The following is a 7,173-nucleotide window of genomic DNA, read 5'->3' as shown; positions in this document are numbered from 1 at the left end:
TTTTGTAACCCTGGAAGGGAGGGGGGTTGCCCTGAATGGTGACTACATGTTGTTTGTGAGTGAAATTGACTAATGTGCAAAACGCTGAACTCTTGACATATCTACCGCCGAAAGTAGATATTCAATGTACATTTAACAGCCAAAAATGTGTGTCCTTAATTCTTTAAAACTAAAAATAAAGTTGTTAAAAATAAAGGAAAGAACAGAAAGTAACCAGTCATCCAAGTATGGAAAAACACATACACCTTTAACTTGTACGGAAGCCACAACAGGGGCTAAAACCTTGGTGAAGACAAGTGGTGGCGTCGCCAAGCCGAAGGGGAGAGCTTGAAAGTGGAAGTCTGGTCCATCTATAGCAAATCCCAGTAATTGCTGACTGTCCACATGAATCAGGACATGAAAGTAAGCATCTTGTAGGTCTAGTGTCATGAGATAGTAGTCGCCTTTCGTGATCAAGGAAATGATAGATTGCAGCGTGGCCATCCTGAATGGTTCCACTAACACAAACGTGTTCAAAGATTTGAGATCTAAAACTAGACAATATCTCCCGTCCGTCTTTGGCATCCAAAAATTCCTTTGTTCGAGTGGGACTGGTACAACTGCACTGTTGCCCAGGAGAGTGTGACATATATGTGCGACAAGCGTCTGAGAGGACAGAAAAACAACAAGAAGGGGAGTACTGTAGGGAGGGACTATGTATGCGTTCAGGGAATAGATAGGGAAACAAGGTATGCGTGTGGGCTCTGTCTCTTTAAAAAAAATATTTTGAGCATTAAAGGCATGTGAATGGGCTGCCTGAGAGTTGGGACGCCTTATGATTTTAGGACCAGGATGAGGAGGACTCCATGAGGGGGCAATAATGTCTGTGACAAACAGACAAATCAGTAACCAAAGGTATTGCTATACAAGTAGCATTCAGCGCGGGTTAGCAGAACACATTTGGTGGATCTGAGATTGTCACGAAATTAAAGCTAACATTGTTTTCAATCCCGCAGTGCCTTAGGGTGTGCGGACCTGCTAATTCTCCAAGCTGTTTCTCCAGAGCTATATATGGCTCTGTATAGCCTCCTGCATGGAACTATGGGAGGTTGTCTCCCCCGTTTACCATGCGCATAGTCTCCTGACTGTGATTGGCTGCCATGCAGTGTGTTCATCTTGCCCCTGTGGAGATTCCTGCTGCACTCACTGGATAAACATGAAGCGGTACCTACTTTTATGTTTTAGGCCTGCACGGGACGTGGGGTGACATAAATGAAGGAGGCGTGTGGTACGATTAACAGTATACTATTTTTACTAATCTGAAACGAGTCACCAATAATATATGGTATTCCACGACATGAGTCATACCATGCTTGCACCTAAATACAGGGGTGGGGACCACGTTACAAGTAGACCAAATAATAATATGAGGTCCTACTCAGCCCCTATGTGTATCCTCCTCAGTTTGGCAGCAGGACCCTCATGCCCTCAGAAGACTGACTTTCCCATGAGCTTGGTCAAGAGGGAAACGTACATACATGAGAACACAATTGACAGAGACTCACTTTCTGACCTTACTCTTTGGAAGAACTCTAGTGAGCAGGTACCCTGACCATTTTTTCCGAATGGTGTAAATCATTCCCAGGCCAGGCTGTCACAATTATCAAGTAAGAGTCTACTTTGGATCCCTGGCCTCATCCGATGGTCCTTGCATGGAGGCGGTCACACACACTGGTCTGCCTTCTCTGACCCTGTTATGCTTCAAGTACTTACTGGTAATTGCACTACTCCGAGCCTGTTTTCACCCTAATGAATTACTTAAAGAGGCCGCCGCGCCTCACAGACACAACCAGTTCCCTTTTGAAAAAGTTGAAAAGCTCCCTTCCGACCTCCTGTTTTAGTTGACGCAAGCCCACACCTAGTGCAGTTGGCCTGGTCCCAACAGAGCAGGAGGGAGGGGTAATTAATTAAGGTGAAAACATATTTGGAGTAATGCAATTACCGGTGAGTAATTGAAGCATTACCTCCTTGTTAGGTTTCCCCCCTTAATTAATTATATAAAGAGACATAGTAAGCAATAATATCGATCTGGACAACTGATTATGTATGCACCACCCAGTTTATTTAATCCTGTAATCAAACCTCCCATTACTTCAAAGAAAACAGCACTTTTGACCCCAAAACCTCAACTAGGTCTATTTCCTGCATAACTCTGTAATGTCATACAAATGTAGAAGGCGTAGCCCATGTCGCAGCCGTACAAATATCAACCAAAGATCTTCCTTGAGCCTCTACAAAGGAAGTAGACATGGCTCTAGTGAATCTACCTTCCACTACAACTGGACACGGAATTCCAACCTCTCTATATGCCAATGCAATCATAGACCTGATCCACCTACTCAGTGTCTGGGTGGAAGGTTTAGAACCTTTCCTAGCAGGTCCAAAATTCACAAACAAAGTAGAAGAAATCCTGAAATCAGACACTCTGTTCAAATAAAGCAGAATAGCCCGCTTGACATCCAAGGAATGTAACTTCACCTCTCCGTGGAGGAAGGTTTAGGATAAAACACTGGTAAAATAACTTCCTACTCCTTGTGAAATGCTGAATTTATCTTAGAGATGAATGAAGGACCAAGACGTAAAATGACTCTGTCCACGAATACCCTAAAGAAAGGATGCCTTACTGATAAGTAACCTAAAACCTCCTCCATGAAGTAATTGTAAACAGGAAGAAAGTTTACAAGGCAAGCAATCTCAAATACACTTTGTCAAGAGGTTTAAAAGGGGACTTCTGCAACACGTCAAGGACTTAAGAAAGATCTCAAGATGGGCATACCGGCCTAGCTGAATGTTTGAGATTGAGAAACCCCTTTAAAAAGCCTTTGGATCTGCATCGTGCAAATTAACCCCAAGATGTCCAGAAAGCCCTAATGACTGCACATTGAATCTTAGGAGGGGAAACCTTTCACTCTAGAGCAAAACCATCCTGTGGAAAATCATGCACCTTCACCAGTTCAACTGACTGTGGGACTTAATGCTTAGTTGTACACCATTTCTGGAAAGTGGCCCAGTGTCTAGAATAAAAAGAGTGGAAGGTCTCCTAGAAGCCTGAACGGAGGAAGCCACCTTCTAAGAGACCCCCTTTACCTGTAACCCAGCCCCTTCAACCTCCAGGCAGTCAGCCTGAGGGATCGCAATGCTTTGACTTGAAGGCAGGGAAATGCTAGGGCGGGATGGAACTACTGGAAGAAGGAATCCTTCGCTGATCCTCATGGACATTATCAGATTGTACCAAGCAGGGCAGGGCCATGCTGGAGCTACCAGTAATCACCACCGAATGCTCTGCTTCAACCTGATTAGGAACAGCAGAAGAAGAGGAAAGGCGGAAAGGCATAAAGGATCCCCTTTGGCCAAGGACAAGACAAGGCATCCACTTCCCAAGCCCCCTCGCACTTGAGAAGAACAGGGGAAGAAGGGTATTCTGAGCTGATACAAACAAATCTGCTACTGGCTTCCCCCACTCCTGACAAATCCTATGAAAGGCCTGCTTGGTCAGACAAAAGTCCTGAGAGGAGGGAATTTCCCTGCTCACTTTTTCCACTCTGATACTCATTGTCCCCTGAATGTAAATTCCTCTCAGCTCCAGTAACTTGTCCTGTGCCCAAAGAAAGGTCTGATCTGAGATCCTCGACAATGCTGTAGATCTTATGCCCCCCTGTTTGTTCAGATAGGACTTGGCTGTGTTGTTGTCAATCCGTACAAGGACACTTTTGCCTGTCAACATGGGAGCAAATGCCAGCAGACCCAGATGAATCACCTTCAGCTCCCTCCAGTTGGAGGACCTTAACTGCTGGACCCTTGACCATAGGCCCTGCACTTGCCATGCCCTAATCCATGCCCCCCAAACTGTCGAGCTGGCCTCAGTTTCAAGATGATCAGAGTCTTGGTTATTAAGCTGAACCCTTTCGTGATGTGTGCAGACTCCATCCACTAAGAAAGCTCCTCTCTCATCACTGTTGTCATCGGTATCCTCTCAGACCAATCCTGAGTTCCCGGGGACCAATGACCCTGGATGTGTCTCACCACCTTGTTCAGATGGAACCTGGCCCGAAAGCACCAGAAAAAGGATCGCTGCAAGTTCTCCCTGCACCTGCATCCAGTCTGCTACAGTGGAATTGGCCTTCCCTATCAATTCAGACAAATGAGAGTGAATCTTGTTGATCCTCTTCTCTGTCAGCGAAACCACTCTTGTGCTGGTTAGAAACCTTGCGCCAATGACCAGACGGTCCTGAATAGGTGTCAGATAGGACTTCTTCTCATTCACCGGAAACCCATGATGAACAATGTCCTGGACATCTCCCAATCTGGATTCCGCAGCAACCACAGCACTGAGACCCCCCTACTCACCACGACCGACTACATCCACTCCCCCCTCGACCCCCCCTCGACCAGGGCCAAACGACAGCCCTCATCCTCCTGCACCTCTCAGCTGCCTTCAACACCGTCTCTCACCATACACTAGCCATCAGACTAAACAACGCCGGCATCTACGCAGAGGCCCTTGACTGGATATGCTCCTTTCTCACAGGCAGAACTCAGGGAGTCAAACTCCCGCCTTTCCTCTCGGAACCAACAAAGACCAGATGTGCAGTGCCCCAGGGAACCTCCCTCAGCCCCACCCTCTTTTACATCTACATGGCTCCCCTCACAAACATTGTCAGAAACCACGGGCTCAACATCGTCACCTACGCCGATGATACCCAGTTCATCCTCTCCCTCACCAAAGAACCCAACATCACCATGCACAACTTCCAAGAAGGGATGAAAGCCATTGCCATCTGGATGAAGAAGAGCTCCCTGAAACTCAACCTTAGCTCTGCCCCATCCATCTGGGATGACACCTGGTGGCTGCCCCACCCTCTGAAACCCCCCTACCCCGACGAACCACGCACAAAACCTCGGCATCATACTAGGCTCAGGGCTCATGATGAACCACCAGATCAACGCAGTATCCTCGGTCTGCTTCAACACCCTTCGCATACTCAAACAAACGTTCAGATGGATCCCACCCAAATCCAGAAAAACTGTCATGCATGCCCTCATCAGTAGCAGACTTGACTACGGCAATGCTCTCTACAACGGAATCAACAAGAAACTTCTTCGCAAGCATCAGACCATACAGAACGCCACACCCAGGCTGGTCCTAGATATCCCCCGCCATCACCACATCACTCAACACCTGGCTCCCCATCGAAAGGAGACTAATCTTCAAGCTCCTCACTACACGCTTACAAGGCCTTCCATAACATCGAACCAGCATACCTAAACAACCGCCTCTCCTTGTACACACCCAGGAGACACCTCCGATCAGCAGATCTCTCTCTGGCCACCATTCCACTCATCTACAAGACCAGAATGGGTGGAAAGTCCTTCTCCTACCTTGCAGCCAAGGCTTGGAATGACCTCCCTCTCCCCTCCGGCAAACCTCCACACTGCCCCAGTTCCGGAAGGACCTCAAGACCTGGCTCTTCAGAATACCTCAGCACTCAACCAAGCTAGCCTCCCCTCCAGCGCCTTGAGACCCTCGCAGGTGAGTAGTTGCGCTACACAAACCCACGATTGATTGACTGATGATGTTCCAGAACCAAAAGAATTCTTGTGACATGAGCCACAGAGGTTTCCAAGGAGGATGAGAATACTAGGCAGTAGTCAAGATATGGATGAGTACAATGCCCTCCTGACGCAGAACTCCCACCAGAAGAACTGAGACTTTGGTGAAGGCCCTTGGCTCTGATTTTAGACTGAGTGGAAGCACCCTGAAGCAGAAAGTGCAAGGGACCTATGGTGAACCCCAGAAATCTCTGGTGACGTCTGTAAATGGGGACGTGAAGGTAGGTAATCCTGAAGATCGATAGTGGCCAGAAAATCGCCTTTTGACACCAAAGGAATAACTTGCTGCAGTATAGCATTTTGAAATGGATTGTCTTTACCCATCGGTTCACTCCTCTTAAGCCCATAACTGGCCTGTACTCCCCATTTGCCTTCTGCACCAGGAACAGAATAGAGTGAACGCCTTTGCCCCTTTCCGGTGCCGGAACCTCCACAATTGCCCTTTTCCTCAAAAGAGCGAGAACGCCGGACAACAAAGCCTCTCTCTTTACTGGAACCCTTGGAATGGAAGTGGGGAGAATTCCTGATTCCAAAGGTGTTTGAATGAACTCGATCATATAGCCTCTCCGGAGTAGACTGAGCACAGATTGATCTCTGATATAACTCCTGCTAAATGCTGCTAAAGTCCAACAATCTCCCTCCAACTGGGCCATCCTCCACCAGAAGGGAGGACTAGTGAGAAATGATTCTTGTTTGTTCCTGCCTGTTCACCAGAGTCCTGAGACTTGGAGGATTTCTTAGTTAGAAATCACCGTCTACTAGAAGAATAACCTGTTGCATCCATCCTAGAAAAATCAGTACAGTCGCTGTTCCAAGATCTATAGGATCTTGAGGCAGCCCCCCATTGGGAAACGTGTGCTTCCTATCTTCAAAAGACTTTGTTATGGTAGAATCCAACTGGTCTCCATACAATTTCTTCCCTTCAAAAGGAATTTTCAGGAAGGAAACTTTTTCTGCATAATCCGTCTTACAGTCCCACATCCACAAATGGCAGCATGCCAAGGTGGAAGCACCAGAAGCCACAAGTGAGGATCTAATAATATCCAAAGAAACATCAGCTAACATCTTTGCCTCCTGTTCCATTTACATCAGCAAATCGGAGCAGTCTAAATTCTCCTAGATGGCAACAGAAAGCAACTCAAAGTCCTTTACTAAAATCTGTGCTATTTATGTCGCATAAGTAGCCACCTTCGCGGACTCAGAACTGGCAGCAAAAGACTTCTAAGTAGCACCATCAATCTTGTGATCCACAGTGTCTGCAGGAGAGCAATCCCTGGGTTAATTGCCGTCCTGCCAATCAAAGGCGCCAGAATTGAATCCACCTTAATGCTGCCTAGAAATATCTCCTCCCCCTCAGTTAGGGCATACATCTTTTGGAGAAACCTCGGAATAGTGGATTGATCCACCTCCTTCCAATGCCTGAAGATTAAGGGCTAGATGTAGGTAAATAGGTTTTACCGATTCTAAAATACCGAATTTTACCGATTCATTACTTTAGAAACGGTAAATCCTATGTAGGTAATT

This window comes from Lissotriton helveticus, chromosome 11 (genome assembly GCF_964261635.1).
Source record: "Lissotriton helveticus chromosome 11, aLisHel1.1, whole genome shotgun sequence".
NCBI lineage: Eukaryota > Metazoa > Chordata > Amphibia > Caudata > Salamandridae > Lissotriton > Lissotriton helveticus.
This window is presented reverse-complemented; position numbering follows the sequence as displayed.